This window comes from Chrysoperla carnea, chromosome 1 (genome assembly GCF_905475395.1).
Source record: "Chrysoperla carnea chromosome 1, inChrCarn1.1, whole genome shotgun sequence".
NCBI classification, from domain to species: Eukaryota; Metazoa; Arthropoda; class Insecta; order Neuroptera; family Chrysopidae; genus Chrysoperla; species Chrysoperla carnea.
This window is the reverse complement of record NC_058337.1, coordinates 53,496,647-53,515,197: the sequence shown is the minus strand read 5'-3', so window position 1 is coordinate 53,515,197 and position 18,551 is coordinate 53,496,647.

The window sequence follows — 18,551 nt, the reverse complement described above, 5'->3', positions numbered from 1 at the left end:
GCAATCTTTGATTGCTTATAACTTCTTTTTTTTTTTTTAATCAATTTTAATTTCAATTTCAAAATTTTGTTATAATATCAAGTATACTTTTACATTTTTATGGGTAATATGGCCCATTCGACATCAGGATTATCTCCTTAATGAAAACAATAATTTATTTCATCAAAACCCATTGATCTTTCATTTTAAGGTCTTATCCTCTGTAGATGAAATATTTTTTACTAGAATAAAACTTTTTCTAGGTAAAAAGAAGTTATTTATGTTGTTTTAAATATATTTTTTTCTTCGTTAAGTCTATAAAATAAATGTTTGTATTTACTGCATGTGTGAATCTTAATAAAAATAATAAAAAAACTGTGCGAATAAATATAATAATTAAATTAATTATTTTTATTTATTTTGTTTAATTAATTACTTACTAGTCAATTGAACGAAGAAAATTCACATCAATTTTTTTCGTCCATATACTAGAAGTAGTAGCGTTTGTTTGACAATAAAATAATGTTTTTGTAATTTGAATAATAATTCATATATAAAAATACTTTCTCTGTTTTTCCATTCATACTAAACAAAGTTCAACACGAATTAAAAAATTTACATAATAATATTAAAATAAAATAATTCATACCGGAGCTGGGCTGCGGATTGCGGAGAGAGAATTTGGTTCATCACCGGAAGTTAAGATGAGATAATATATCATTTTGTTTTTGTAAATTAAAAAATTAAAAAATTAAAACTAATAGGTATTACTCTAAATTATTATATTTTATGTAATATTTAATTATTTTTTATTTTTGCCACAGAAATTGTTATTAAACAAAACCATTGTTTGTGTCTTATTAATAATTTTTTTAGAGTAATTCAAGAAGAGAAAAAAAATTTTAAATCCGTTTGAGTTTAATTTAGTATACCTAGGAGAATAAAAGTGATATAAATTGAATAATCTAAGTCCATTTGGTTAGATATTGTGCCTACAACAGTATACATGATAAATTGTTTGAATCGATAACTTGAAAAATATTCTAGAGTAACTAAAATGCAGAAAAAATCATTCGGCTAAAAATTATTTCGGGCTGGCTACTGATAGAAAAATACTTTTGACCGAAATATTTTTTCGATAAATAAATAGCAACGAAATCTAATGCAAAAATAGAATAAATTCGTTACAAAATATAAAATATTTTTACAATTAAGATTTGCCTAACCAATTCGGTTTAAGAAAATATGTTCCGAACAAAGAATGTCAATAAAATGTTTTACTTATTGATCCAGTCAGTAGATATGTTATCTTAAGCATACCCACATTCCTGCCCCTATATGTTTGTATCTCGCTTAAATGCACCAATATTAACATGGGTGTTTATTTAAATCCCAGTATAGGAAGTTATTGTAACAGGTCTGATTTTCCAAATCGAAATTTTCAACATATCACTATGTTTCACAATCAGGACAAGGCACGAGGTGTCGATCGAAGCGTATAAACGGTAATATTATCCGAAAAGAATTTCATAAAATTCGAGTCGTTTCAAGTTGGTCGAATTTTTATTTTTTTATATTTTTAATAACTATTTATTATGCTGGAAAGTGTCAATTTATTGGATCTCAGGGGAATCAGAACCTACCCACGGCATGCTTATTAACTGGTTTAATCCGGATGATTTAAAATTTCTTTGCTGTTTTTGAAGGATTTTCCAGCCATTGAACATTTGTAATATCACACTTCGTTCCAACTTTTAGTCATTACACTCTTACATTGTTCTTTTTTGCGTCAACACAACCAAACTGACACATTGACAGTGTTTGGCTGGACAAGTAGTTAAACGTTATTGATACAAGTCATTGATCTAGCTGTTTGATTGAATGGCTGAATATTGTTTAGACCGCTAGTTGAATGGCGCCGTTAGGAAAACGGCTGAACTATTAATTGAACGGCTATTTAAGCTTGTTGGCTGCGACATTTATATGGCTTCTACATAAACAGCATTTTTACCCTAATTTAGAACTATTTATAAAATTCGACTGCATTTATGAATCTTTTGACTTGTGCTTTAGTAAAATTTATTCCGGATGGTTATCGATTTTATTGATGTCATAAATCATAAAGACAATTAATATTAATTTTCCCTTTTTACTAAACAATAGAATAATTAACTAATAAATTTATTAAATAATAATTAAATTTCTTTTTAGTGTCAATATTATAAATTTTTTTTAATATTCTATACATGTGAGAAGAAGAAGACTACAATATATGTTACAAAATACTACTGGTAAATTGATAAAAAAACAATAATACATCTTTAAAAATGCAAAACATCGATGTTATATCATAACATTAGGTGAATGATAATTTTATAGTGAACAATTGTGCCGAATTTTAATGACAAAAATTACTTGTAAGAGTTTTTGGATTCTGTGCCTGACCAAAGTTATAAGATTAAATTACCTAATTAAAGTTTTTTCAAATTCACGGAGCTGAACTGAACATGGCTTTGCGCTTTACAAGAACATAGCTTTGAGAGTCAAAATTTTGAAATATGGCTTTTTATTTTGTAGTTTCCCATAGAGTGATTATTACTCAAATGTTTTAAAATACAAAGGAAAGACTAAACCCTGAAAACGTAAAAGTAAAAAAAATAAGAACAAAAATTTTATAGATGAAAGTTGATTCTACTTTTAATCTAAAGCTTTTTCTATTATTTTACTGCATACTTAATATTTGAGGCTTAGTTTTCTGTTCTCCATCAATCTTGAAGAAATTAAGTTATTGCTTAAAAAACGTTTTTAGCACGTGGAGTATCTATAATAGTCGTGTTATATATATCTTTTTTAGATGGTGCTCCTCAAAAACTTTCAATTAATTGCATTTCGATTGAACAACAAATGGTAAATGCTTCTAGTAATCCCCCTGTGAGATTTGAGACTATACAGAGAAAAATATTCTTAATTATATTTGTAGCTCCTTTTTTCGACTGTTGTACAAGAATCTCAATGTTAGAGAGGAAAAATTAATCTTAATGGGATGTTCCAAAAATATGACCAAAAAAGAGCAGATGAATACAATTCTAGATAATATTCCTTTGATGTTTTTGGATTTCTTGTACCACTTATGAGATTAATTATCGTTTATAGTTTTGTGAATTTCTCGATAAATATATTAATCAATTTAAAATTCTTATAATAAAATCTTTCTTTCTTCAATTGTTTCTTTTTTTTCTCTCGAGTCTCGAACTTTTTTTATTTCTTTTTATTCCACGAGCCTTATAAATGATTAAAAATATCAGAACACCCAGCTGTTACTTTGTATGTGGCTTTTTTTTATCAGTTTTAAATATTTTAAATTTTAAACTCTACGATGATTTCTTTCATGACGAGCTTTTCAAACATTACAAAATTGATTTAAAATGGATTAAATGTTATATTAATATAATCAAAATAATTTACCATCAAATATAGGATATGTTCCTTTTAATAACATGTGCTTTCATCCAAATGGGAATTTTATTTTATTTATTTACATAAAATGTATTTGGGAGATTCCCCATTTATTTGGAGCAAATAATTTTTTTATAAATAGCGCAGTAAGTTTAGGAATTATTTTTTCTTATTACTTTGCATAAACAGAGTTTTCAAAAAGATAAGGCTATTTTCATATAAAGTTAAACATTTTGATAAAAGTTAGCTTTTAAATTACTGATTATAGTGTTAATTTCAACTCATTCAAATACATTCAAATTTCTTTCATATATCCCCGAGATTTTTTTGATAAATTGTCTACAGAGAGAAAGTATCGATTCGTGATTAACACACTTACGAAACTTCGTGAGTGGTTTTATTTCAGTGTAACCTACAACATTTACATTTACGAAAACTTTGAAATTGAAGCGCTTTCAATATGGGGAAGAAACATGTCAATTAAACGACTTATTGGAAAATATGAACAACCGAGAGAATAATGGGTAATATATCGAAAAAACGGGGGTATGAAAATTTATGAACAACCGGCTAATTTTTACACAATTGTTTAATAAATATAATTAAAATTAAATGAACATACTGGCCTACATATTTCATGAGCCGTTTTCTCAGACCTACACCTTAAACCTGTCAGTTTAACGACTATGTGTTTTATTATGCTAACGCCCCAATTTCCAAAGTTTTCGTAGGTAAAAATATTTTAGGTTACACTGAAATGAAGCTTAGTGAGTGTATTAGTCACGAAACATATCCCCTCTGTATTGTAGACTAAAACTGGTTCGTTTCATGAATTTAAAAGTTTTCCTGAACTTAATGTCATTTGCCATATTATGACAAATTATATGACAGTATAATGATACTGCGATACAATAACTATTAAAAATGATATTTTAAAATTTAATAAATTAAAATTACAGATGTCTACTTTACCTTCAATTATTGTTTTAAGTATACAATTTAAAGTAGATTAATTATATGCAAATATAAAGAGTATTTTATATATTATATGACTATTGCAATCATAATAAAATTAAATTTAATTGATGGTAATTATTATTACGAAAAAGGATTTCTATATTATTAATAATAATAATAAATAATTTCATTGTGTAAATAATATTACAAATAAATTATTTAAATTCTTATTTATGTAAATTCGTGTAAACAAACAAACGTCTCGAACTATTAAAACTAAAACAAGTAAAATAGATCAAATAGTTCAGGCAATAAATCTAGACAAGAGCAAAAACAAACAGTGATCTTTGAAAATCAATTCAAAGCCGTAAGAGATTATTTCCTTTATAATGAAAAAGATCTGGATTGTGATTTTTGTCGCGAATTAGTTTAACGCTTGGGTCTAATTGGTTTAAAGTAATTTTTTCTTCTTGTCTTCTGTTGAAAGGTCTTTTTTCCCACGCATTATATTTATATTATATTATAAATACAAACAAATCTTTTCTAAATTATTATGTAAATCGATTAATCAGGAGACAATTGTAAATGAATAGTGAATTGTAAGTACAGTAGAGTTCCGATAATCGGGGCTCAATTAAAACCAAGAGTGTTCTAATTACTTTAATTAGATTTAAGCAAAACTTTACAAAAATCATTAAATTCGCGTTCTTGTTTTTAAAATTATAGCAATGAATCATACTAGATGCATATACAAACAAACAATATCATTTTTCAGTGATTGTTAGTGAGTGGTGTGGAAAGTGAAGACGGAAAAAAGTACTCCGATTACTGGACACTTCCGATTATGAAGACTTTACTGTATTGAAATCCAGAAATTTCGTCTTGACTCAAAAACAAATGAACTTGTAATTACAAAAACATTCTGGAAATTTCAAAATGCAGTATAAAAGCGATGTAGAAATCGAGCAATTATTGATTCAATTGTGACAATTGAAATATAAACTTTTGAATAATTATTAGTTTGTGCTTTGTGCTTTTCTTTTTTAGGGTGATATTTCAAGTTCGTTATAAGTTGAGACAGAGCTCAAATTAATAAGCTGATAATAACTGCAACGCAATCACAATGAAAACGAAAAAAGAATGACTATGCATCACTTTGATGTCTTCGAAACAAAAACTAATTTTTACCCATCCATGTTTTCTCAATCACCAACACAAAAATCGTATAAGACGTCATTTCCATTTAAATTAAATTTTTGTTTTGAGGTAAAACAGTTTATGTGATTTAGATTTGGTGGATCTAGAAATATTTAAATATTTCGATGAAAAATATCTTGTCGCCGTGCTCTGTACATTCCCATAGATGGGAAACCTTTTTACAATTAGGTACCTATACTAAATTTGAAAATTATCAATTTTACTTTCTAATCACCGCTGTATTATTACCCGGACTAAATTAATGTGTAAAAAGTCCTTGTTATACTATTTGTTGAATGCAGTGAACTAATATTTGATAGACATTTAGGATATCATTTATTGATTTATATTAAATGAATTTTTATACATTGCTGTATTCGGAAACCAATTAAAGAAGAAGAAACCATTTGTAAAATCAAATTTGACCTTACAATAATTTAGAAATAATCGTTACAGCTACGTCCACATGAACTACTTTATTACTTTGGTTATACGAAACTTGCTATACTCTTTCCTGTAAAACTTCCCACTTCTTCTTGGGTTACTCCTCAACTCTTTATAAGAGATTAAGCTACTAAAATAAAATATTTTTTCCTTTAGATCACACATCTAATGCGAGCTTCCAAAAGAAAACTGTATAAAAACAAATGCACCAGATTAATTATTCGGTCACTTTTTAAACAATTTTTATTTCAATTTCAATTGTTGAAGCAGAATTAATATGGTTTAATGAGGCTTAATAAATTTCCTATGATGATCCATATCCGTAGAAGACATAATATAATAATTTAAATTTTTAAATATTCCTAATAATTTTTAATCTTACAGATTGTTGAATTACAATCTGAGCCACAGCCTGGAGAATCTAAGCCACAACTTGGAGAATCTGAACGACAACCTGGACCATCGAAGAAGAGTAGAATGGGATAGCTAGCTATTCTATTTTAATTACTGATTGATAATAGGATTAAGTCGGAGATATTGGAGCGCTGTAACTACGTTAAAAATTAACAAAAATTGATAAAATTTGCAGAAAAATGTTCATAAACGTATTCTCTTTAATATTGCTTTCACCTAAATTTATGATAAAATGACAAGAAAAAAAGTTATTAAGCAAAAAAAGAAATTTTTGATTTAGTTACCTTTTTGCTTATAACTTTTTAAATTTTAAGTTTATCGCAAAAAGTCACATACACAAAATTGTAGCCACGACAATTTGCTACAAATTATGTCTTTGCAAATTTTTTGAGAAATCAATATTTTACGAGATACAGCAAAATATGTTTCCACCCCTTTTTTCAAGATGGCGGGCGGGGGACAAGGGCGCCAACCCCACAAACTTGGGGTTAAGGTTGTATTGACCTCGCCTACATGTCCCACAAATAAAATCGCGTCCTCCCGAAAATGTTCAGTCAATGTAACATTTCAATGAACTAATACTTTTAAAATGTATCTAGATAAAGATACAGGTAATTTTAAAAACATATTTCTAGATACCACTGTATCTGGAGACTGAAAATTTAGATACTTTTTAAATTTGGAAATTAAATAACTTTTTATAATTTTTAGTAAAATAATTATTTTTATTTCATAAATTTTCAATTCGTACACCCAGCTAAGGTCCTTAACTAATAAATTTCACAAATTCAATTTGTAAATTACATAAATATGAATTTCTAGTTATTTTAAATAAATTACGCACTTTATAAAAATTTAAATTAATATTTCATATGAAAGAGCGGCCATGCTGATGCCGTATTTAATTTTAAACTAATTTGTACAGCTTATACCGTAGTCTACATAATGTACACCAATTTTAATGTAGGTATTTGGTAAAATTGTCAAATTTATATTTATTATTAATTTGATAGTAAAACACATAAATAAATTTAATTTCAAAAAATTGTTTTTGATATATATCTGGAAATACAAGACACATTTAAAATGTTTCTAGATACAGATAATAGTATTTAAATATAGATACAAGGTACAGAAAATGCATCTAGACACCATATCTAGATATTTGTATCTCGCACTGCAATCACTGTAGGTAAATGATCTTTCTGATCATGTAAGTTATGTTTTTCATAAATCACACGGGTATTACTGATCTGTACATGAACAATCATTATGTTTAATAATACAAACAATTGTATTAAAAAATCATAGACTTTCACAATTGAAAAAAATTAATTTACCAAAAATTATTTAAATGGGTTTAATTTTGTATTTCTCAAAAACGTATGTTATAAAGAACTGAATTTGGTCTAATTCCTTTTTTTTTTAAGACAATAATTATTATTACACTTAATGTATGCTAACTAAGTATATGTATATGAATGATTTAGTTATGTAATACATGACTTAAGTATGGTCTTCTCTTAATTATATACACATAATAATAATAAATATACTTACTACACTTATTATTGTAATATTTCTGTTTAAATACAGAGTGTATCATACAGGGTGTTCTATTATTGACTGCAGAACTATTGCCTCCTGAAAAAACTGAGAAAAAAAGACGAAAATGTTCTTAACCAAATTTGGATCTGAGCCTAATTTACAAGATAATTATCATACTCTTATTATAATCAATTAATAACAAATACATTCCATACATCATACATTCCAAAATCAAATTCATCCAAAAAAAACTACTTAAACAGAGGATGTGTTTTATCATAGTGGAAGGCGCCTCTCAATACAAAATTATTACAAAAAAACTCTATTTGGCTACTTATATTATTATAAAAACTAACCCATAAAAACCAAGTTTTATTACACTCCCTTTCTTTGGAAATTAAGTTTTGTACGCAACCAATCGTGCGAATATCACATACCTTAAGAATGTATTTCCTTAAAACGGTCCATAGTCCGTTTTAATCAAATACATGCTTAGATACACATACTCACAGACAAACCACACTATGTATATTGTGTATTGAAGTTATAAAGTGTTACGATATTTAAGATTTTGTGTTATGTATTACACAATTTCATCTCCCTCCCCGTACCTATATATAAGAAGTATTGTTTTCTTTATAAATAACGACAACATAATATTTTAAGTATCCGCTACCCAATTAAATCCATTTACAAACAATTAATGTTTTATGATAGTCCCCTGTATATTCTAAAGTGATACCTACTAATTTAATGAATTTGATAGGTCTGTGAATTCATAAATCTTTCTATTTTTCTCGAATCAGGCCTCAGATCGTAATTTGGTAAAAACCTTTTCTATTTGTCTTGATAACCTTAATTTAGTGGTATAATTTTCTGCTATCAATAACAGAACATCCTGTATATACTACAAAAAGTTTACAGTAGATTTACACAGAAATAAGAAAAGCAAAATTTTTTTAATTCTTGGGATTTTATTCAAATAAGAAAACAAATTCCTTTTAGCAAATGACATGATACTTTTAATTTTCGAAGTATTGGCTGATCAATAATTTTAATCAACCTACCTGCATATAATTTAACAATATTTTTTCAATATTTTTGTTTCAAAGCTGTATCATTAAAATTGATCTTGTGTTCTGCTTCTAATTATGTTAGCCTTTCTTGGTATGATCAGAAAATTTTTAGGCTAATTCATTCTTTTTTAAACATAATAATTTCTGATCGTATAGAGGGAGCCCGAGATAACAAAAATAATTTCAAGACATATTATAATGATGCAGCTTTGAAACAAAAATACTCGGTAAATTATTTGTTTTAATTTCAAAAGTATCTACAAAATTAGTTTCATTTGCAACATACATTGTTTGAAATCGGTTAAAAAATAATAAACCAAATATTTACAAGAACTTACCAAAATAATAATGGATAATAACTGCCGGAAATAAATTACTTATTAACCAATAATATAATTAGTTAACTATTTTTAGAGTTTGTCTAAGTATTTATTTAATTAATTTTTTTAATTGTAAATAAATAATTTTTTATTTTCTATGAAGTATAATAGATCATCCAATTTCGTTTTTCTATGTCACCATTGTAGTCAGGATTTGATGGATAACCTGAGGAAGATACAAGTCAGGAATTTGAAGGCAGAAATTGCGGATAGAAGAAGTTGGTATATCATAATGCCGAAAGACAAGGCTCCCTTCAAGCTGTTGCAACGCACAGTATAAGTACTACTCTGTCGCCATCGTAATGAAAAATTCATCCTTCAGTTTAATTCGACCAACCCCCCCCCCTCCCGCAGTTAAAATTCTAGCCGGATGAAAGTTTTCATTTTCATACATTCCATTTTTCAATGTGATGCGTATTTTTCACTTTCATTGAGATTACCTTTTTTTGCTGTCCACACGCTCAAAGGTGAACACCAGATTTAAACTTGCATAAATCTGTGCAAGCTTTTGGTTATTTATTCAAGGTTACCCTAAACATAGATATCTTCAAACCATAAAAATAATACAATAGAACCCCAAAGTCGAAAGAAACTAGATCAGATAGGCGCGTATACCTGACTTCAATAGAGCAGAGATAAGATAGACATAAGATCAGTAAATCGGTCTAGAAATGTCTGTTTCTCTGCAGGTCTATAATTTAGTTTTTGCTTTTCCTCCTATGTCTTTACACCTCTATGTTATTATCTCTATGATTCAAACTGTTATATAATTATATAGTTTAATCACATTTAAAAGAGAAATTCCAAAAACCTTAGAGTTTGGAGAACAAAGACATCTTCCGAAAAAAAATTTTCATTGTAATTACGGTAAGTAAATGGTATTTAAAAAAAAAATTCCGCTATGTCGGTCGCTCTGTATTATAAATTCTCTACTAAAGACATCTATTGTGAGAAAACCTATTTTTTAGTTAATTTCATTCATATATTGTTAACATCGTTTTTTGTATTAACAAAAGAAATACTATAGATGGCCTTAAAGTCTACTTAAATGTTTAAGAATATTCTGTGATTTTTTGCGATATAACTTTTTACCTTTTGATATTCGCCTTGAGGAAAAACCCTTCGAGCTGCTCTTGAATTTTCAAGAAGTTTTCTGAAAGTTCTAAAAGTTAACATTAGAAGATTTTGTTATGTTAATATATCTGCATTTCAATTACCACTTCCGATACGCTTCGTCTTTTGTCATAAGTTTAAAATATTTTGGAGCATCTCATAAGAAACTAATGGGCAAAAAAGAATATTTCTATCCATTCGTAAGTACACCGTTTTGAAGGATTACTTGACTTATGCAGCATTACTCTATATACTCAATTTTTTTAAATTAATAAATAAGTGGAACATCGCTTCCACTATTTTGTTAAAATTTCCATTGTTGTGAAATTATTTTAAAAACCATGAAATTTAGAAAATATATTTGCTCATTACTAGGGCAACACAGAAATTTTATAGTTTCGATTCTCTTTAGTTTTTCCAGGAATATGTATTATTAATATGCAGTACCTGAAATTGATTTAGAAATGTTCACGTTCATTTTGATCTTTAATTTTTTTGTATTCTCACATTTTCAGAGAAATTTTTGAGCAAATTTGTTTGTGCAAATAAAATGCTTCACAAGGGTTCTCCATATCAGCCTCTACTATTGCAATCGTTCTTCAATCCAATAAATACCTCTATCAAATTACGTTACGTTACCTTAAGTCCTTAAAATGCGAGATGATTAATCTCCAGGCTATTATATTATTGAAATTAGTTTTCGATATAAAAAATATCGCAGGCAATATATCCGGACATTGTAAAAATGCTAGTTTGCATTAAGACCACTAAAATAGGACCCCGCTTTCCTTAGTACGTTGGTTTTTGAATTTTAGCTCTCGACTAATGAATAAGAGTGTTATAAATTTATTGTGTCTGTGTATATACGTGCTTGTCTGTGGCTTCGAAGCTTCGATACAGTTAGGATTTAGGGTTCCTTTATAACAACTAGAGAAGAAGTGCTGCTTTTCAAACGGCTGAGAAAGTTTTTATAAACTTTCAAGCAAAAAAAAAAAAAAAAAATTTCAAATCGACTCATCTACGATGTCACAAACGAAGTGATGTGAACTGATTTTGTGTCGAGGGCTTCTTTAAATTTTCATTTTCATTATTTAGAACATTGACAAGTATGCTATAAATAGTCTTTTATCATATTGGTTTATTAATTAAAAGTTTTAATATAATTTAATTTTTCTTTGATAAAATCAACACTAGAATTTTACTTTGAGTATTTCATTTTCTGGCAATTAAAATTATTATAAGCTTGCGTATGTACGTAATTAAAACTGCATCAAAAAACAGAAAACAAGTATTAAAAGTCAATAATTCATTTTTATGATATATTCAAGTTTTTGTTTGTAAATTATTTTTTTTTAATAAATCACTTTTTATATGACATAAAGTTGAAAATACACTTCTTGTTCATAGTAATTGGGAAGGAAATAACTATTGGAACTTGTAATTTTTTAAGCATTATCTACCAATTTTAATTTAAAACTTCATGTAACGAAATAAAATATTTTTGTACACTATTTTATAGTTTGGAATTGAAGCTTGCTTGAAATTATCAAAATATTAAATTGCCAAGAATGATTTTCCATTGGCATGTGTATTTTCAGCCTTGTAATTATCCAAGAGGTGTAATTAGCAACATTGTGTTACAATATAATGTCAAAAGATTAAGTATCTATTCTTTCTGTTTTGTTGATTTTAGAAAAATATAGATGAAATGACATTCAAGAAAATGTTTTATAGCTAATGATTTATATTTTAATGACGAATATGTTTCGGTTGAAAGTAAACTTAGCACTTTTTAACTTCCCAGAGGAAGTTAATGTAATGGGGCTGATTTTAAAAATCTCCAGTTTTATATATTTCCGCGGTTTCAAGGCCGCAATATCCGAACCTTGTGATGTCTGTGTGTGCGTGTGTGTACGTAGGTGCGTATGTTCGTACGGATTCTTTTGCCTCGTTTATCTCGCGAACCAGTTATGTCATTAACACGTGACACGTGGGCTTATTCGACGCGTAATAGCGTACCTATTTAAGAACTGAAAGAGTTTTCAGCAGACTTAGTTGAGCCGTTTTTTAATGGTAATAAAATAACTGGAAAAAACTGAATAAACAGAATCTGAAGAAGCAACCTTAACAAATTATTGAAATTATTTGTTGAAAGTTATAAACTCTTTTCTCTTTCTTGTACTAAAGGAAAACAATATTCCTATATTATTGTTATGATTAATATTGGAATTAACGAAAATATTTTGATAGATGTTTTGATAAAAAAATATTACCAATTTTTTTTTTATTTTTATTATAAGTAAGTAATTCATACTTTTAATGAATAATAAATAGTTGAATAATAAATAGTTTGTTTAAATGTATGGAAATAAAATTAAATAGAGACAAGTGAAAACAAACAATTGACTGAGTTAATTATTGAAAAACACTGTATAGAAAATGTTGAATACCAGTGCTTGCATTATTTTTTTTTTTAAATTATAGAAGATTCGACCGTCATTTATTTAGTTTTTCTAGAATTTATTTTAGAATAGGAAAAGTATTTTCTAAATTTTATTTCGTTTTTCGAGAATGTTTCACTAGTTGAAGCTACCTGTGAATTTTCAACTCTCTATATTTTATAGTTTTGGAGAAAATGGACATCGAAATTTTGTCATAATTTGCGCCCTCACTGTTAAACAGTGACATTCATGAAAATTTTTTTCAAAAGAACAACCGAAAATGGACTAACTAGGTGATTTTACGCGGGACGTTGCTACTGCAGACAATTCTTCTATATAATATAGTTTGGTAATGTATTGTTAGTTGTGTTCTCATGAATGATATTTGTAGGCTTTACTGTAACGTAAAGAAGAATTCGACGTTAAAACACTATTTCCTGTTCAATCAAAAATATAATTACATAGCTAAATTAATCTCATGCTGAAATTCAACTCATCGTACAACAACATAAACCTTTTATGTCGCAAACCTCACAATCGTTTGTGAAAAAGCCTGTTTCAACTACCGAATCCAACTCTTGGCTTAGAAATTTGAATTCACTTATGAGAGATAAGATCATATGAGAGATAAGTCACACAGTAAATAAAGGGAAAAATTCTCAGTTTACTTTCCGTTTTTCTTTCAAGGTACAAAATATATTTTATGGCAAATCATTAAGAAATTAAATTGAAGATTTACAATGAAAACTCTTACTTTAACGTACTTAAAAAAATTTCAAAGTAAGTTTTAACACCTTCATAAATTGCGCTGCCATTTAGTGCATACTTTTATTATGCTATTATCAAGAGCCAAATTTAGTTTTTATAATCGCTCCCTCCCTAATGCTGAAAGCTCTCCTATGCTAAGCCCTAATTTGATTGCATATTTAATGGAATTGAACTCCATTATAAGAAAAAAAATTCAAGTTATAAAAGTATCGCCAAGAGATATTTTAGTATTTGTTAATACTATGTCATCCCTTGACCACAGATAAAAATAATCTCACTATAAAATATATCTTTCTAAAAACTTGGCCCTGATTAGAATGAGATTTCATATATACGTAAATATTTCATATGATCGTAAATCAGTGTAAATAAATTGTGGCTAATTTATACTAGGCGTGGTCGAGCGGTCAAGCGCGTTAGACTTTGACCGTAAGTCTACTTAGACTTAGGTTGCGAGTTCGAATCCAGGCAGCGGCGGTGTGAGAAATTATAATTAATGGGGGTAGTTGAATTGATCATATTGCCGTCGTTTGGATAATAAAGTAGTAACCGACTCACACACCCACATCAAAATAGAAATTGTAAATACGTATGTAGTTAAAATAAAGAAGGATTAACAAATAATGATGTGGGTGGCCTCTGTTATAGGCGTATATGTCAGAGAAACGGCGGTTATTATTATTATTACTAGCGGCGTCGATCCACTCGATGAACGTAGAATAAATTATGCTTACTTGGCATGTAATGTAGATTGTTTGAACAGAAGGCATTCTTGCAAAATGAAATATTTTTTTCTATTTTTAATCACTTGCAAGGTGTTTGTTTTATGTGGGAATGAACACATTCTAAAGCTCAGTGAAGTTAACATCTTCAAATCTCAATTTTTGGAATAAATATTTTCATTTCTTTATTTTTAATAATCCTTTAATGAATTATCGTTATACACGTTCTACTTGTATTAGTTTCTTAAGAGTTGCAAAAATGCAATGGAACTTCATAGATTTTTTTTGCAGTGCTCTCTCTGGTTAAGGAAATAGGGAAAAACAAATCTATAGCCTTGATAATTTCCAATTGTTTACCTTGCATGGATGTGTGAGTAATACAATCAATTCTTTTAAGTTGAACGGGACAATACTTGCCACTTTTTGCCACTTTCTTGTTTGCAGTATGCAAACAATAATAGTTTGGCGTGACGTACTGTATTTAAAGTTATATGAGCAGAAGAGACTAATAATGATATCTTTATTTAAAATAGTGACCTTCTCGAACCCTCAAATCCTTGGGAAGAGTGGGAACGGTTTTTTTAAACAAAAAACGAGCAATATTGTTTTTTTATGAAAAATTGGATCTGCTTAAACACAAAATATCTCTTTATATGCCTCTTTACTACAATAAACATATTTGTTCCTATCATAAGTTAACCATCCACAAACATTATAACAATTCAGAGTGTGTTTGTAGTACCTATCGAGATGTGATTGAGGAGCTTATTTACATGAAGTCATTTTTAGTTTCATTTATTATTAACCCATCAGCACACCCATAGTGAGCATTTTTCTCACGCTCGATTTAAAACATAAATAACTTTTATCTTTTAAATAGTATATATTTGGTTGAAACCTTTTCTATCTTCATATAATTTTATCTTCGAATTATAAATTTTTCAGATTTATTCAACGTATATACAGTTTTGAAAAAAAAATTTTCAAGTCCTTCAGAAATTGTGAGAATTTCATTCATCACGGGAGTAAAGTTGTAAGCAAAAAATATTAACTTCGGAAATTTTCAGGTCTGCTCGTGAATTTTCATTTGTGATAGAAATATGGTGAAATTGGTTAAAATGAATTTTATTATTTAGATAATTTCTCTGCTCTAATATTTTCAATTTCAAACATCTATATTTAATTAGCTAGTGATTTAAAAAATAAAATTATGTAAAATTAAGTAGAGGGTATGATTTACCAACTTAAAGAATATTTAACCCGCGAAATGTTTGACGCACTTGTAGAAAGCATGAGCTTATGTCTCATCATAGGACTAAAGATTACCGAACGGTTGACTCGACGGGTTAATTAAAATGCCATGATATAATGTCTAAAATTAAATTCATTATCAATACCTTATATCGTTTAGTTTTTATTCCAATTTATAAATGTATTATAACTGTATAAATGTATTATAACTGTATGAATGTATTATAACTGTTGTCTGATCTTCCCAGAGGAAGTTAATGCAATGGGGTCGATTTTGAAAATCTCCAGTTTTACATATTTCCGCGGTTTCAAGGCCTTAATATCCGAATCAAACCTTTTCAATGTGATGCCAGTGTGTACGAATGTGCGTATACTTATTCGACGAGTAATCGCGTAAATAAGAACTGAAAGAGTTTTCAGCATAATTAGTTCCGCCGCGCCGTTTTTTAATGGTAATACAAAAAACTGAATAAACAGAATCTGAAAAGTGGATAAAACACATCATTTATTATACTAGGAAGTTAAGGTCGCTCTTAACGTCTAGGCCATAAACGACCGCAGAGATTTATACATTATTTATGGCGACAAAAACTTATTTAGTGGGAAAAAATCATATGTAGAAAAACGATTTTTCCTAAAAATATATTCAAGGTTAGTGCAAAATAATGGATGTAGTAAAAAAAATTTCATAATTTGGCTACTAAATACAAGAAAAATTACGAGGAAATTCATATTTGTCGGTGCTTACTTCACACACATACGTATTTAAAGTCTATTTTCAAGTTCAACATTTGCTTATAATTCATCAAATAGCTTCATTTTAAAATACAAGCATATGTTTTAGTTTGCTTAGCTCTATCTACAATAACATTGTATAGTTAAATTTTAACACCGTTTGTGATGTGTTTAGTTATTTATTTATTTGGAGTGAAATATGTTTTTGTTTTTGGAGTGAAAAAATGATCCTTATTTATTTTTGCAACTTATAATAATTGAAAATGCACAGTTCAGTGAAGTGATTTTGAGTTTTTAAAGAATTGTGTACTTTTTAAAATAATACTGTCACAAAATCATGTGTGCTTATCTTTCATTTCGAGATGAACATTAGTGAACTAATCCAGCTGTTTTATCTCTCTAGTCTCTAGGGGCTGTCCATAAAATACGAATACTGATAACAGGGGAGGGGGTGTCTAATAGCGTGACAATGCTTGATCATAGTGGAGACTGAGTTCTTAACGAGCTAGAACAACAAATTATATTTATACTAGACGTTTTTTTTTATATAAAAAATGGGTCAATAAAAGTAGGTAATGGTTTATAGTATAGCTTGACCTAAATAAAGTCAAAGGGCTTACACAACTCTAATGGACCGTGATAGAAGAAAGATAAAACTTTAGCGTGATATATTTTATGTACAGTCCTATAGTAAACACTTTAAAAATATTCTTTACAGGTACGTACTTATCTTTCATTTCAAATTTCTAAGTTAAATTTAACCCACTTGAAATACTCCATGCATATGTAAATCGGATGACAATGTATTTTTTTGGTAAACATGACCTAATTTTTCCATCGCTTCATATTCGATATACATACGTTTTTCAGTTTTAAATTAAAAACTAAAATATAAAATACATTTTATCGACAAGTTTTTATTGTAGTAAAAAGTAGAAAATAATTTTTTCTATGTTTTACTTACGACTATTTGTAAAAGCTTGAGCCGCTCTGAATCATCTTATATTTAAAATTGAGCGACTCCAGCTTTTACAAGTAGTTTTGTATGAGTCATTCACTGAAAAAATTAAGTATTCTTAAAAAGTATTCTTTATTTAATTTTTTTTACAAAAATATCTTTTAATTTGATTATATTACATTTGTATTAGGAGTAACTTTTACAAGAGCTTCTTTTATTATCTTTTATTTTTATGCACCACTAATTATAAACTTTTTCTTGAAATTCTAAAAACCTTGAACGAAAAATAGAGGCTTCATGAATTCATTTTTTATTGAATTATATATGTTTGTTATTTTGAAAAATTTTTAACATAATTTGTTTTTTTTTTTTTTTTTAAACTTTGGACAGTGATGAAATATTTACGGTAGGCACAGTTTTTGAGGTATGCATACTTATGTATTATATGTATATTGAATGACTGCCAATCATAATTATTGTAACAGTATAGATAAAGAAAATCGCTTAGAATTGTATGTTTACGTCATAAATGTGCGTCCTCAAATTAAAAAAAATATTTTTAAATTCCTTCTAATTGAAAATAAATAAATAAATAAACAATAATAAACAACTGTTTACCACATTTTGAAATTACCTTGCTTTTTTAAATAACACTAAATAACCTACAGAGTTCTATATTTAATTATTTTTTCCGAATAATCTAGTTTACAAGAAGGCATTTATATATTCAATCAAATCAGGATCTATACCTATTGTTTTAAAAAACATTAGCTCTTAACTGCAATTTAAAAAATGTATTTTTTGACAATTTTTATCTTCTTAAATTATTATGAAAATTGATACAACGTAACATAAAATTAACGTTTTTGTATGTTTTGTTCCTTCTAATACCACATAAAGAATCATTCATAAATCTTGAAATTGTGATAATGCATCATCCATTGATATTGAATAAAAAAGTACATGTGTTTGATTTTTGTGGTGTTTTAAAACCATACAATTATTGAATGTGATATCAATTCTAAACGAGTCAAAAATGACAATTTTTGGCTCACTTTCAAATCTTATTTTATCTTCTTCCATTAAAATAATAAATATCAGTAAAAACCCAT